The sequence below is a fragment of the Tachypleus tridentatus genome, chromosome 11, assembly GCF_004210375.1.
Source record: "Tachypleus tridentatus isolate NWPU-2018 chromosome 11, ASM421037v1, whole genome shotgun sequence".
Classification (NCBI taxonomy): domain Eukaryota; kingdom Metazoa; phylum Arthropoda; class Merostomata; order Xiphosura; family Limulidae; genus Tachypleus; species Tachypleus tridentatus.
Genome location: NC_134835.1, coordinates 28,606,043 through 28,621,566, shown reverse-complemented (window position 1 = coordinate 28,621,566; position 15,524 = coordinate 28,606,043). Strand labels below are relative to the sequence as shown.

The 15,524-nt window shown below is 37.3% G+C and overlaps 1 long non-coding RNA gene across 1 annotated transcript in view; it reads left to right on the top strand.

Annotated features, from left to right (window-relative positions):
- The window catches only part of LOC143231453 (uncharacterized), a 72,377-nt gene extending 58,546 nt beyond the window's left edge, over positions 1-13,831 (top strand). The window contains exons 3-4 of the long non-coding RNA XR_013016929.1: positions 9,969-10,031; positions 13,178-13,831. This is a non-coding gene — a long non-coding RNA (uncharacterized LOC143231453). The remainder of the gene's footprint in view (positions 1-9,968; positions 10,032-13,177) is intronic.
- Positions 13,832-15,524: the final 1,693 nt, after the last annotated feature.

Genomic DNA, 15,524 nt, shown 5'->3' with positions numbered 1-15,524 from the left:
TTAAACTTAATACATACATATATATAGAAATTAAGAGAACGAAATGTGGGCGCTCAAGCCCACAACGTCCCACATCTATACCACCCTCCACTGCCTGCAAACAGTTCTGGGAAAGTGACTGCTCTCCAAAGTAAAAAAAAGGAAAACACTTAAATTGAAAAATAAAAATAGGGTATTACCATTTGGGGGAAAGTAACTTAAATGAACAAATATATATGTATATATATTTGCCATAAGACAGTATATGTATATATGTCACCCTTTTCCTGAGACGATACATGGAAACCATGACAATTTGTTACGTATATTATGACTCAAGTTTCTGGGTGATATATTCTGGTTTGCAATGGATTAGAAATGAACGCCACTTGGGGGCTATCTCACTATATATACTAATAGTACACAAGCAGTTTGTAGAATAGGGCCTACAATGTAATGCAACTCGTCTATTTTATGTCTAAGGGTCTTTTACGTGTGTAAAGGTTTCAATCGAAACGATTATACGTCAACTGTTAGTTTCAAGAAAACATTAATTTAAAGGAACGCGGTCAATACTGAGTGTTCATGCTTCATAGGTTCCATTAGTAATTTATTGTTATAACAAATCAAATGTTCACAAAATTTTATTATCAAATCTATCTAAGAGAACCTAATGAAGGAGCAGACAACTAAAGAGGAAATACACAATGTATATTGTACACACGTTGAAGTAGATATATGATTGTCAGATACGTGTTACAAGTTGTTATTATAATCAAGGTGTCCTTGGTATGTGGCACTGCATGGCCAGATGGGTTAAGGCGTTCGACTCGTAATCCGAGGGTCGCGGGTTCGAGTCCCCGTCGCACCAAACCCGCTCGCCCTTTCAGCCGTGGGGGCGTTATAATGTTACAGTCAATCCCACTATTCGTTAGTAAAAGAGTAGCCCAAGAGTTGGCGGTGGGTGATGATGACGAGGTGCCTTCCCTCTCGTCTTACACCGCTAAATTAGGGACGGCTAGTGCAGATAGCACTTGTGCCAAATTTCAAAACAAATCTTCACATGTTTCGTTGTGTGGTTTAGATTTTGAGTGACTAATTTTTCATTCTTTATAAAGAGATAAAACATTTCTAGCCTCAGTGATGTTGATGGTATGAAATAAGAAAAAAAAACATATAAAGTTTGCAGTTGATTACAAAGCTACACAAGGAACTATTTGTGTTGTGCTCGTCCTACGGTGAGACAATGTTAAGTATTCGGATTTACAATGCTAAAATCATAGGTTCGATTCCTCTCGGTAGGCATAGCGGATAGCCTGATGTGGCTTTACTGTGAGAAAATACACACATTTATAATAAAATGAAAGTATGATAATATTATTGTAAAAAATAAAATTGGTCCAAGCGTTTCAAATATAGAAAGGGTAATCGCTTAAAAGGAAACCGAACGGGAAACATAATAATGGGTGTAGTGTTAAGACAATGTTTTAAAAGATGATTTTACTAGTAAAACAAAATAAAAAAAACTAGGATATATTTCGAAATGTATTCGAACCGACCCATTTAATATTTTTTTTCTCCCGTCAAGCTTGCGACTCCATAAGAGCCTGACACGATCAAAGTTTGGAGAACCATTGTAGTTCATAACGTATTCTAAGGCTGATCAGTAATCCACTCAAAATTTATTTTATAGACGATTTAAGCAGACAATGAAGAGACAGTGGTGAAATGTGTTGTAACAGCCTTGTGATCAAATTGTAACTATCCTGAAGAGTTTAACCTTTGAACTCAATGAGATATTTAGTTGAGTAACTTTCAACTAAGAATTCATTTGTTGAATTTTTTTCAAAACCACTTGACATATATTTGCACTAACCGTCTTTAATTCTCATATGATAGTTCATGATAGTCCACATTATTCGTCACTGGTTCTTTACTTTTCTTTACTACTGAATAATGGATTGACTGACACGTTATAAAGTCCTCAAGATTCAAAGTGCTAGCAAATTTGTGGACTGTTGGTCACAAATCCAATATATTAATGTGATGAACGCCTCGAATCCCGTCATAGGTATTTCGACTTTTGACGTATTAGAATCGATGACACAGATATTTTGACCTTTAGCTTTTATAACGACTCTTTCATTGGAGAATGTAACAGACCAAGATCTTATGATTGATTCAGTGTCAAATTTAATAGTAACAACACGTTTAATTTAAACACTTTACACACTACTTTGACAGCAAAGATAACCACAAAAAAATTCAGATTATTCCATTTATTTCTGGACAACTTGATCGTAACATTCTACTTGAGGCCTTCAAATCGTTATTGAAAAGTTGTGATGCAAGAAAAAACGAAATTGAATACTCAACCACGTGCTCTTTGACGAAACATTTAAATAACATTTCAGTAGCTTGGAAAGAGCTAAACGATGGCTAATTAAGTGAACCAGAAAATATCCATTCCTCTTTTGAAGCTGAAATAAAAATATTATTGTGCAGAATAAAACTGAATCTAAGTACAGATATCAAACCTCAGAAAAACACGTGGCTGCCCAACACTGAGTAGTAGGTACATTGTCTATAGTTGCTGGTTGACGTGGCTTTTACTGATGCATTCTCAGTTTGGGGTAAAGAAGTTTACTTTTCTCTCGTACACAGGTCAGGTGGTTAGGGCGCTCTAAGCGCTACCTGACGGATGTAGATTCGAATCCCGATTCCATCAAACATGCTCGCCATTTTTTTTAATCCTATAAGCATTATAAAGTGACGACCAATCCCACTATTCGTTGGTAAAAGAGTAGCCAAAGAGTTGGCGGTGGGTGGTGATGACTAGCTGCCTTCCCTTTTGTCTTACACTGTTAAATTAGGGAAAGCTAGTACAGATAGCTCTCGTGTAACTTTACGTGGAATTCAAAACCTCTTAATTTTCATTTTACCAAATTAGACATATGTTCGTTATTTCATCACAGAAAGTAAAGTAAAGCAGGGCCAAGCGCGTAAGGCGTGCGACTCGTAATTCGCGGGTTCGCGCCCGCGTCGCGCTAAACATGCTCGCCCTCCCAGCCGTGGGGGTGTATAATGTACGGTCAATCCCACTATTCGTTGGTAAAAGAGTAGCCCAAGAGTTGGCGGTGGGGGGTGATGACTAGCTGCCTTCCCTCTAGTCTTACACTGCTAAATTAGGGACGGCTAGCACAGATAGCCCTCGAGTAGCTTTGTGCGAAATTCCCAAACAAACAAACAAGTAAAGTAAAACTTGTGTTTGAATATAACTTGTGGCGACAAAACAGAAAAAAACAGCTGCTTTTTTAATCTTAAAAAATAAGTTTATTTATTGCATGGGTAGACATCACCTGAGTTCATTCTGGTCTATCTTAATAATTAACACAATTTCGAACTTTGCAGCTAACTATCTTTCCAACTAGGTTGGTTTAATGTCATCTTTTATGTTATATCTCTCTATGCACACTTCACTAGTGATTCAGTGGTAACTCTGAGGGCATACGAAGCTAAATATCGGGTTTCGATACCCGCGGTGGAAAGAGCACATGTGCAGATCATCGTGCAGTTTTGCACTTAACAGTAAACAAACTGTATACAAGCATTGTTGGCTATCATATAGCATGACTGTGTCTTACGAAATTAAACCGGTTACTTCCAGTATGAGATGATGCAAAATTTGATTAATGACTTTGACATTGGAATTTTACATGAGAAATAACAAATTTAAACATTAGTTATTTAATCTTGTTTCAATCTGTTTCATGATTGCTACATCCTACATCAACACTTACATCATGTACCCCTCCCCCACACTTCTACTGGGAGGTTAGAAATGATTCACAGAGGCCACAGTGTACTTACTGATGAAGTTCTACCATTATATCCGGTTATTTCAACAACTATTCCACACTCAAGAGCTGACTGCTAAACAGAAAAACACTAAATAATTGTATTTATTTTATTAAATTACGTTTCAAACTTTATAGAAATGACTTATAAAATTATAAAACAGTCAATGCCGTGATAGAATTCTCAGTTCTCGCAGTTGTAGTGTCACATTATAAATCTTTGTTTCTTAGTCAGTGGAAAGAAATCTCACGCGTAATTATCGTCAAGGTTTTGAAAAACGTTTGGAATTGAATAGGTTTCAAATAAATTCTACATTAGTCAAAGACTTTATTACGAGGAAAGTCGGATTGAAAAGGTCGTGATCAATTATTCACGATATTAAACAGCTGTTTCGTGTTTATAGCCTTTTAAGATATTACGTAATATATTTAGATAATTTTAATGTGACCATCGTAAGAAAGTTATGCAGTTTTTCGATATTTCATTAGGATAAAAGCGCTTTCTGCTTCGTGCATTCGAAATAAAGCGTTGCTACTATACTGTAATAACCCTACGCAACTTAAAATTACTTTCGTGCGATTAAAAACCTTTAGCTATCAGTACTTCAAAAATTACTGAATTCAATTTAGAATTTCTAGGAATAATTCACTATTATAGTGTTGCTATAAGGGTAATATTTATATCCGTACTTTAAACTTTCGTTAATATCACTTAACAGCAACAAGCCTGTGAAAATTTTCGATTTTTTCGCAGTATTTAATATATATATATATATATGTTGTCGATTTTGTAACACGCTTACGATAAAAGTCATGTTCTAATTTAGTGAGCGAGATTTTAAGTTGAACTTATTTTTGTTGCATATTTTGTTTCTGATTTTAAAAATGATGGATGTTTGTTTGTTTTGGAATTTCGCACAAAGCAACTCGAGGGCTATCTGTGCTAGCCGTCCCTAATTTAGCAGTGTAAGACTAGAGGGAAGGCAGCTAGTCATCACCACCCACCGCCAACTCTTGGGCTACTCTTTTACCAACGAATAGTGGGATTGACTGTCACATTATAACGCCCCCACGGCTGGGAGGGCGAGCATGTTTTGGCACGACTCGGGGGCGAACCCGCGACCCTCAGATTACGAAGCGCACGCCTTAACGCGCTAGGCCATGCCAGGCCGATGGTGGATGTAACGGTTATTTCATGTAAGCCTAACTGTTAGAATTCTTAAATTAAAATCTTAAAATGAAATCCTATACGTTACATGAATAATAGAGGTGTTTTGAACAATGCATTATTTCAATTCCTCTGCCTTATTCAAACATTTAAATTTTTCGAAGAGATATAAAGCAATTTATATAAATAAATATACACACACATACATACATATATATATACATATTTAGTTTTTAGACTTTAAATCGGTTGGTTGATTGTTGTTACGCACAAAACTACACAAAGAGGAGCCACTGGGGAGCCGATGAAGTCAGAGTCCAGATAATAGGCCAGTGCTAAACTATTCCGCTAACAACTGGCCAGGGATAATTTCACCTCTGTTTTCCACACGTAACCTTTATGAATTAAATACAATGGTCAAAAACATGACCAAACAATCAACATCGTGATAAAATAACGAAAAAACCTTACAATCAAATTTGTTTCCCAAAGATACAGCGGTGTCTGTGGACTTCACTGCTCGAAAACCGGGTTTTGATACCCGTGCTGGACAGAGCACAAATAGTCCACTGTGTAGCTTTTTGCTTAATTGCAACACGTTTCCAACAACACCTAATTTTAGTTCTTTTTAAATTGTTTTGTGAGAGAGAACCATAGGGGTTCGAACTCGTGTCACGTGACAATGATGCGTTGCCTCTGCGAGGAGTTCATTTTAAGTCAGTCTCATAAAATCGCAAGTTCATAGAAACCGAATACATACATGGAAATGCATGTTTCTGAGTATCGCATTGCACCTGACTATCGTAGCGCCCCCTTATTTTTGTAAGGTTTACCTCGTGTGACAGCAATAGTAATCCATCGTGTAAAATACTTTTGTCACCATAAGTCTGATTTGAAGATAAAATAAAAGAATAACAAACGCCCAGACTTGTTAGTATTGAAATCGATAAATCATGTGTGAAAAATAGAATCTTTAATTGCACATATACTATAATTACCTCCCCCCTTGGTTGATTGCTGGTGGAGCGTTAATTAGAGTCAGTACGGTGTAGGTTTTTACATATAATATAATATGTGTATAATGCACCAGACAGAACACTTCCTTTATATTCAAAGCGGATAGGTTTTTATGAAACTAGAAAACAGGACACAACGATATGGGACACGAATATCATCCATTACTGCTGGAAGGAGGTTTAGAAACACAGTGTTAACCTATTTCACAAATACTTACCACAAGTTTTACCATTTGTTCTCTTCCTGCACAACACATTTCATCTTGAGTGTCTATAGCTTTTTCAGAACATGTTCGTTCGCACCATTTACATTCGTTATAGGTTTTTGAGGACATGTTTGTTTCCATCACTCAAATCGTCCACAAAATTTTGAGGACATGTTTCTCCATATCACTTACATCGTCTATGCTACAAATTAACATACTCCAATACGGCTAAAACAAGTATACCTTTTTTTTAGGAATACGGGTATGACATGCCTTGAGGATCCAACATTGTATAAAATATACAGTTAAACAGACGGAAAGCTAACTGTAACCGAACTTGGTAAGTACCAGCATTGGGCCCGGCACGGCCAAGAGTGTTAAGGCGTGCGACTCGTAATCTGAGGGTCGCGGGTTCGCATCCCTGTCGCGCCAAACATGCTCGCCCTTTCAGCCGTGGGGGCGTTATAATGTTACGCTCAATCCCACTATTCGTTGGTAAAAGAGTAGCCCAAGAGTTGGCGGTGGCTGATGATAACTAGCTGTCTTTCCTCTAATCTTACACTGCTACATTAGGGACGGTTAGCGCAGATAGCCCTCGAGTAGCTTTGTGCGAAGTTCAAAAACAAAACAAAAGTACTATCATTCTACTGGCCGTAGATTTAAAGTGAATATTATAATGTCTAATGAGGCCAGTTTATGGACAAGGCCTTGTGTTTATGGACAAGTCCAACACTCTGAGGAATAGAACACTTTTGCCTGCGAAACATTTTTTTTCAGATTTGATGTCTCAAAGTAAATTACCATACACTCAAAATCTAGCATAAGCTTTTAGGAGAGCAATAATATTCTTAATGAAGCTGGTAACAGTCAGAAATGTCATTATAAATCACGCAACAATAAATTACCCCAAGAATTCCAGGTTAAATGAGCCGTTTGTTTGTCGTGGAAAGTTGTTTGTCAGATAACGTGCTGGGATCGAACCACCCTATGAAAGTGATCAGCTCATTAAGATTTGTATGCGGCCCAGTGCATTTATTACAAGAGCCGAAGAGTGTAGACTTTGTGTGATTTTCCACACACCATTTCTCTTTCACACACATACATATATTACACTGAAGCACATTCGATACTCAAAATATTTTACTGTTGGCAATTGCATATTATTCTGGGAGATTATGTTGCAATACGAACTAATGACAAATTATAATACGATGATTGAAAAGCTGTAATAATATTCTCGAAATGCCCCACATTAGGTTAAGTTTCGTGTTTCAAAACTAAAAGCTTTGTTCTGAGTCGAAGAAAGATTATAACTTAACGAAGAAAATGCATTGTAAATATATTACATAACCACTTATAAGCAGTTCACAGTAAAACCGTTTAAGTTAAAACTCTGAAGTGATGTGAACGCAATGACATGGGTCGATATTATGTAACTGAATACTGTTCTTTTTATATTTTATAATAAAAAAAATCACTATACCACTTTGAAAGTTACGTTCCCATGATATAAGATGTTTTGTTTGTTTTTTTTAATTTCACACAAAGCTACACGAGGGCTATCTGTGCTAGCCGTCCCTAATTTAGCAGTGTAAGACTAGAGGGAAGACAGCTAGTTATCACCACCCACCGCCAACTCTTGGGCTACTCTTTTACCAACGAATAGTGGGATTGACCGTCACATATAACGCCCTCACGGCTGGGAGGGCGAGCATGTTTGGCGCGACGCGGGTGCGAACCCCAAACCTCGGATTACGAGTCGCACGCCTTACGCGCTAGGTCATGCCAGGCCACCCATGATATAAGAAAAGGTTTGGTTTGAATTTCGCGCAAAGCTACACCAAGGCTATCTGCGCTTGCCGTCCCTAATTTAGTAGTGTAAGTTAATCATCACCACCCACCGTCAACTCTTGGGCAACTCTTTTACAAACGAGTAGTGGAATTGATCGTCAAATAATAACGCCTGACGGCTGAAAGGACGAGCATGTGTGGTGTGACGGGGATTCGAACCTGTAACCCTCGGATTCCCGGACCCATAAACAATATCAAACTGTATTTTTACAGGCAAACTAGATATAAAAACTCAGTAAACCAATGAAGTTTTTCGAACAAATCTTCTAGAACTATAGATAAGTAGGTTTTATTTTTACAAATAATAAATTTGAAAAGTTTTATTTCTGAAATAATGTTCAACATAAATAAAATTATATTTTTGTTTGTCGTAAAATATAAAGCTACAGAATTGGCTATTGGTGCAGTGCCCATCGCGGGTATCGAAAACCTGTTTTTAGTACGTCATCGGCCCAAAGATTTATCTCTGATCCGCTGGAAAGGTTTGTTGTGATTATTTAAAAAACAAATATTTATAAAGCATGCCTTTTTTTAAAACTGGAATGGTAGTTTACGCGACATATGAGCTAAACATATCAGTAGCTACACAGTTCTAACATTAACATTCCTATTTTACAGCCACTGGGTCCTCCAGTGGTACAGCGGTAGGTCTACGGATTTACAACGCTAAAATATGGGATTCGATTCCCCTCGGTGGACTCAGCAAATAGCCGAATGTGGCCTTGTTATAAGAAAACATACACACACATACAACTACTGTTCACAGAGTGAGCAACCAGCAAGCTGTGCCTGCCATCGGCATGGCTACTCTTAACCGGCCCACGGAATAGACTGTCACTTATAACGACGCCCTTACAGCTACGATTGACAGTCACTTGTTGCAACGACGCTTCTGTAACTACAATTCACTTTCAGTTGTTATAACGACACCCCTACAACTAAAATTACGAGAATATCCAGTGAGAGTTGACCCTTGTAACTTCCAATCAGCAGTCTGACAGACTAAGTATTAGGCCAGGTAGGGTCAATGTTGACCAGGAAGGGTCAATATGAATCACATAGAAGATTGCTAGAAAAAAAAAAAGTTTTTTGTTGATGATCAAAACATACAAATAACTTAATAACATGAATTCGTTCTTCGAAGAAACCAGTGTGAGTGAAACCAAATTTTTAAGAGTTATTAAACGAGTGGTCTGATGCTGATCAATAGGAAGAGCTCACGTTGTTTTCAGCACTGTATACCTAAACTAAAATGTAACATTCTTACATATTCTTCAGCGAACCAAAATAGACGTTAATATTTGGTAAGCCGAGACATATCAGATTTAGGCCTAGTTATTAGCCTAATTGCTTTATCCTCGGTGCACCCAATCTGTGATGACAGTGATTCTTTTGTTATTCATTTACTTTTGTTTTATTAGGAAGTTCATTAAAAATTTAACTTGGATAAGTAGAATCGACCAAAGTGTTATCAGTTTTCTTCGAGTTAAGTTACAGTCAATCGGCCATCTTGAAAATTCAGCACTAATCGTAAGTTAGATGTATGTGTTCAGTGATCGATTTACTCTTAGCCTGAACTGAGCACGTGGTCAAGTAGGCGAGACACTCGTGGTTGGGATGATCGACATAACAAACCTCAAACATCATTTTACTTAATATTTGTCTATCATTGGTATTTGAAATTAATTTTAAATCGCATAGAATACAAAATAAATGGAAGATCAGATGAGTGTGTGCGTGTTTTTTTTTTGGGTTTTTTTAAGGTATTGGTAGTCACTTTGAATTCCTAAATGTGTATCAAAGTTGCATCGGTTGGTAAGCTAAGAAAGTGTTTTATATTTAATCTAAAAAGACTGGATAATATATAGAAATCAGATTATTTGTTTCTCAGTGGTAGCAGTTAAAGGGCCTGAAGTCAGCTACATCAGTTGAACATCAGCGGTTCACCATTTAGGTACGTACTAGTGAATTTTTATTAGACAACAAATTTCACAAATTTATAAAAAAAAAAAAAAAATACATTGCAAAGAAAACTGATTTTGCACAACACGTTTTATGAGACCGGCGTCATCGAACTTTACGTTTTGTTTGCTTGTTCTGTAGTTAAGTACAAAGCGACACAGTGAGTCATCCGAGCTCTGCTCACAACGGGTACCGAAACCCGATTTTTAGCATGGTAAGTCTGCATACAGACTGCTGGTTACTGGAGAGAGTCTTTGAAACGATGCAAAAACAAAATCGTTATGCAACTGGTAATTGTGTAGAGTTGTCAGCTACGTATATTTGGTCATTGAAGTTTCTACTCGTTAAGAGATTGTGTTTGTTTGTTTTTAAGCACAAAGCTACACAATGGACCATCGGGGCTCTGCAAAAAACGGGTATTAAAACCCGGTTTCTCACGTTGTGAGTCTGAAGAAATACCGCTGCGGTACTAGGGAGCTCAAACATATATATTTGTGAGTATCAATTGACAAACATATAAAGCAAAACGGAATCAACAATTGGTAAACCTAATTCACTAATTTCCAATATGAATTTCTTAGTGGAGACCGACAAATCTAACGAAATATCTAAAGTTTAGGACTTCGATGGATGAACGTATTCTTAAGCAGGTTGATTAATCAAAGCAATATTAAAACAATATTTAGTCAACCATACACTAGGAACACAAGTCTCGCCATAATTAATCAAAGCGACCTAAAAACAATACTAAGTCAACCGTTCATTTGGAACAGAAAACTCACCATAATTGATCAACCCAATTTTAAAACAATAGTAAGTCAGCCATTGCCAGAATATATGATAGCGTATGTAACACATTGATATTATAGTAGATTGACTTAACGGACTCTGAAATGTAATATTTAACATGGCCACCGATTGTTTGTTTGTTTTGAATTTCGCGCAAATCTACTCGAGGGCTTTCTGTGCTAGCCGTCTCTAATTTAGTAGTGTAAGACTAGAGGGAAGGCAACTAGTTATCGCCACCCACCGCCAACTCTTAAGCTACTCTTTCACCAACGAATAGTGGGATTACCTATCTATAAAGGTGTTAATACCCATACCAGCCGTTCTGATATATATGAATAGTGGGATTGACTGTCACTATATAACGCCCCCACGGCTGAAAGGGCGAGCATGTTTAGTGTGACGGGAATTCGAAGCCACGACCCTCGGATTACTAGTCGAGTGCCTTAACCACCTGGCCATGAACACGAACGGAATAACGAGCCAAGTGCATTGTGCGCATGTCAAATGGTCATTAACCTTGAATAACCTTTATAAAGAAGCTGTTATGATTGTAAGTAAATGTAAACTATTATTTTTTTGGTCCGACTGACGTGTTTCCTCTTTTATAACCCGTATGACTGAAAGAATCAGCAAATGTTCTTTTTTTTTTAAATCAAAGCCAAAAAAGTCAGATGTCATTTCTTTACTTCGCGCTATATGAATGGTAGATCTTTATCTAAGAACTTACATCGATAACCGTGCGGAAACTCTAGTAACTATTTCTCATATAGAATCATGTCTTCAAGTATGAGTTACATCAAAAATTCCGAAACGTACAGAGCTACTAATGGCTTTTTGTGATTGGCTGGAGAAAAAAAAAATTAAAAAAATCAACACATAACGAAGGTTTCAGTTTTGTTGTTTTCCATAACAAGTTATTTTTTTACACGGTCTATATTTTTCCGAATTTAAATTTATAAAAACGAAACTCTATTATGATTTGTATTTATACGTTATATTTTAAAGTTATTTACAAAAGAAATACATTATCTCTTTGCCTGTCTGCGAAACTTTTGAAATATATCGGATTTTTTTTTGTCAGACCTATAAGACATAAAGAACTAAAACATTTATGTAATTATAAACACACTATTTGACTTTTACCTTTTTGGAACAAACTTTAATTTCGGAACTGCAATTCTTAAAGCAAAATAAAAAAGAAACATGGATGAAGCTGAAAATAATATAAAAACATTGGTTGTTTTATGACTAACTTCACATGAATAGGCTCCGGCATGGCCAGATGGTTAAAGGCACTCGACTCGTAATTCGAGGGTCGTGGGTTCGAATCCTTCTCCTACCAAACATGCTCGCCCATTTTTATCCGTGGAGCATTGTAACGTTACGGTGAATCCCCCTATTCGTTGATAAAAGAGCAGCCCAAAAATTGGCGGTATGTGGTGATCATTAGCTGCCTTTCCTATAGTCTTACACTGCTAAATTAGGGACGGCTAGCGCAGATAGCCACGTGTAGCTTTGCGCGAACTCAAAAAACCAGCAACTGACAAAATAAACCACACGAATAAAGCAACAGCTTAAAACTGCTAAAATAGTTATTCTGCCATACTTTTACCTCGCAACATGGAGCTTATTTTACTGTTACACTTTGTATGTAATTATTTATACTATATGTTCTTCAGCAACGTTCTCGAAATTGTTCTGCTTCATGAGTAAATGAAACCAAAATTAAAAGTAACAAATGTTTTTATTTTTGCTTTTGAAGCTCATGTCTTGCTGTATTGTAGCTTACTAAGTGTATAATTCTTCTCGTGATTTATGCCATGCGCACGATTTATTCACGTCAAAGCTGTACAAATTGCGGCTTTAAGCGTCCCATACGTGACGTCATTTTAGTGTCTACTGACTGACTAACAAACAACGCGCTATTGTATAGTGATGTCAGTGTTCAAACAGTTGATCCATCCACGCTGGTCCCCCGCTAGTACAGCGGTATGTCTTCGGATTTACAACGCAAAATCAGGGGTTCGATTCCCCTCGGTAGGCTCAGCAGATAGCCCGATGTGGCTTTGCTATAAGAAAACACACCCCTCCAGGCTGCCTTTGGTCGCTTTCAATTAATATTATGTATGGTATATTTATCAAGTATCTCTGAACAACCGAATCAAAATGGAAAATGAACTGTGATGTGTTGATGTTTGCGAAGAAAATTATTCTGTGCAATTACGTGTTCTTCATATACACATATATTACGCTAAAATTTTTACTTCATACAAAATTGTTATGATTGACAAAAAGTTCTTGTTATTATGACCTTTTTTTCTTTCCATATTTAGTTGGTTTTTTTTTTAGTAACGAAAATTATACTACGTGGCGCAGTTGAGTCATCAAACTTCGTGCAAGTGAGAACCACTGGAAACGGAAATACATACCAATAGGATGACTGTGTATCGAGCTTTCCATTGATCCATACAACATCAAAACGATGAAGCTGGGGCTATTGTTTCACTGATTGGGTCTCTTTCACGAGCTCATATTGACCTGCCGTTACCTCGTTACAGGCAGGAGTTGGGAGAACTGTATTTGGTTTCCACGGTTTCTTTGTTGTTAAACGCAAAGCTACATAACAGACTAGCTGTGCTGCGCTCACCGCAGGTATCGAAACTCGATTTTTAGCGTTATAAGCTAAAATGTGTTGAATGATCTTTTGAGGTCTCTTACGTTTCTTCCAAATTAAAGACGTGTAAAAGCCTTCCTGTCGTTTACTGAGTTCTGTATAGATAATTTTTTTTTCTCTGAACCATTTTTTGTGAGCACAGAATTACAGTTTTGAAGCTGTATTCCACCTTATGCTCACGTGGATTGAATTGCCAGATCAAAAACTCCTCTGGCTCAAACAAACCCTTCTTTATCTTGAACTACTGACCGCAGTCCATCTGCCTCTAAAATACTTTGTTTGATTTGTTGTAAAAAGTAATGAAATTGACACTCACTGTCAAAACGTGATTACGGGTGAATATATTCAGTGTCTCGAACACTGGACTTCTTTACCTGCCGGTGGATACTCTAACTAGTAGGCCACGTCTGGTCTTTTTCAAGTGGGATTATATCCCCTAACCTTGATTAGTGAAGGAAAATGTCCTTCTTATTATAAAGTTCCACTAACAACATAATTTAATAATGAAGTTGAGTATGTATTGACAATTATTATACAACGAAGTGTATTAGTACCAAATATACATCAGTGAATGGTATATTTATTCATACCAATAGGATGAATACATTACTTCAAGATAAAACAAATCTTTATTTATTTAGTATAAGAATCGATTACTGGGTTTGAAAGAAAACAGGCAGGTAAGACTAGCAACTGAAACATTGTATATTCTGAATTATTAAAAAAGTTCAAGATATTTTAACTCCTAACAAATCAGGTATGAAAAGCTAGATGAACCTTATTGAATCTGTATTGATCATGTAACGATATATTCACAATATATAAATAGCATATAGAAATTAATTTTTATTAAAAATATAATTTTTTTTAACATACTAAATAATGAAAGTGTTTAAGGTCTGTAAGTTGTTGTTGCTGTTGTTAGTAACAGATAGTTGGACAGTGAGTGTGAGTTCTGTAGCTGTTCGTACTAACAGATAGTTGGACAGTGAGTGTGAGTTCTGTAGCTGTTCGTACTAAGAGATGGTTGGACAGTGAGTGTGAGTTCTGTAGCTGTTAGTACTAAGAGATGGTTGGACAGTGAGTGTGAGTTCTGTAGCTGTTCGTACTAACAGATAGTTGGACAGTGAGTGTGAGTTCTGTAGCTGTTCGTACTAAGAGATGGTTGGACAGTGAGTGTGAGTTCTGTAGCTGTTCGTACTAAGAGATGGTTGGACAGTGAGTGTGAGTTCTGTAGCTGTTCGTACTAAGAGATGGTTGGACAGTGAGTGTGAGTTCTGTAGCTGTTAGTACTAAGAGATGGTTGGACAGTGAGTGTGAGTTCTGTAGCTGTTCGTACTAAGAGATGGTTGGACAGTGAGTGTGAGTTCTGTAGCTGTTCGTGCTAAGAGATGGTTGGACAGTGAGTGTGAGTTCTGTAGCTGTTCGTACTAAGAGATGGTTGGACAGTGAGTGTGAGTTCTGTAGCTGTCTCGTACCAAGAGATGGTTGGACAGTGAGTGTGAGTTCTGTAGCTGTTCTGTACCAAGAGATGGTTGGACAGTGAGTGTAAGTTCTGTAGCTGTTCTGTACCAAGAGATAGTTGGACAGTGAGTGTGAGTTCTTTAGCTGTCTGTACCAAGAGATGGTTGGACAGTGAGTGTAAGTTCTGTAGCTGTTCGTACTAAGAGATGGTTGGACAGTGAGTGTGAGTTCTGTAGCTGTTAGTACTAAGAGATAGTTGGACAGTGAGTGTGAGTTCTGTAGCTGTTCGTACTAAGAGATGGTTGGACAGTGAGTGTGAGCTCTGTAGCTGTTCGTGCTAAGAGATGGTTGGACAGTGAGTGTGAGTTCTGTAGCTGTTAGTACTAAGAGATAGTTGGACAGTGAGTGTGAGTTCTTTAGCTGTTCGTACTAAGAGATGGTTGGACAGTGAGTGTGAGTTCTGTAGCTGTTAGTACTAAGAGATAGTTGGACAGTGAGTGTGAGTTCTTTAGCTGTTCGTACTAAGAGATGGTTGGACAGTGAGTGTGAGTTCTGTAG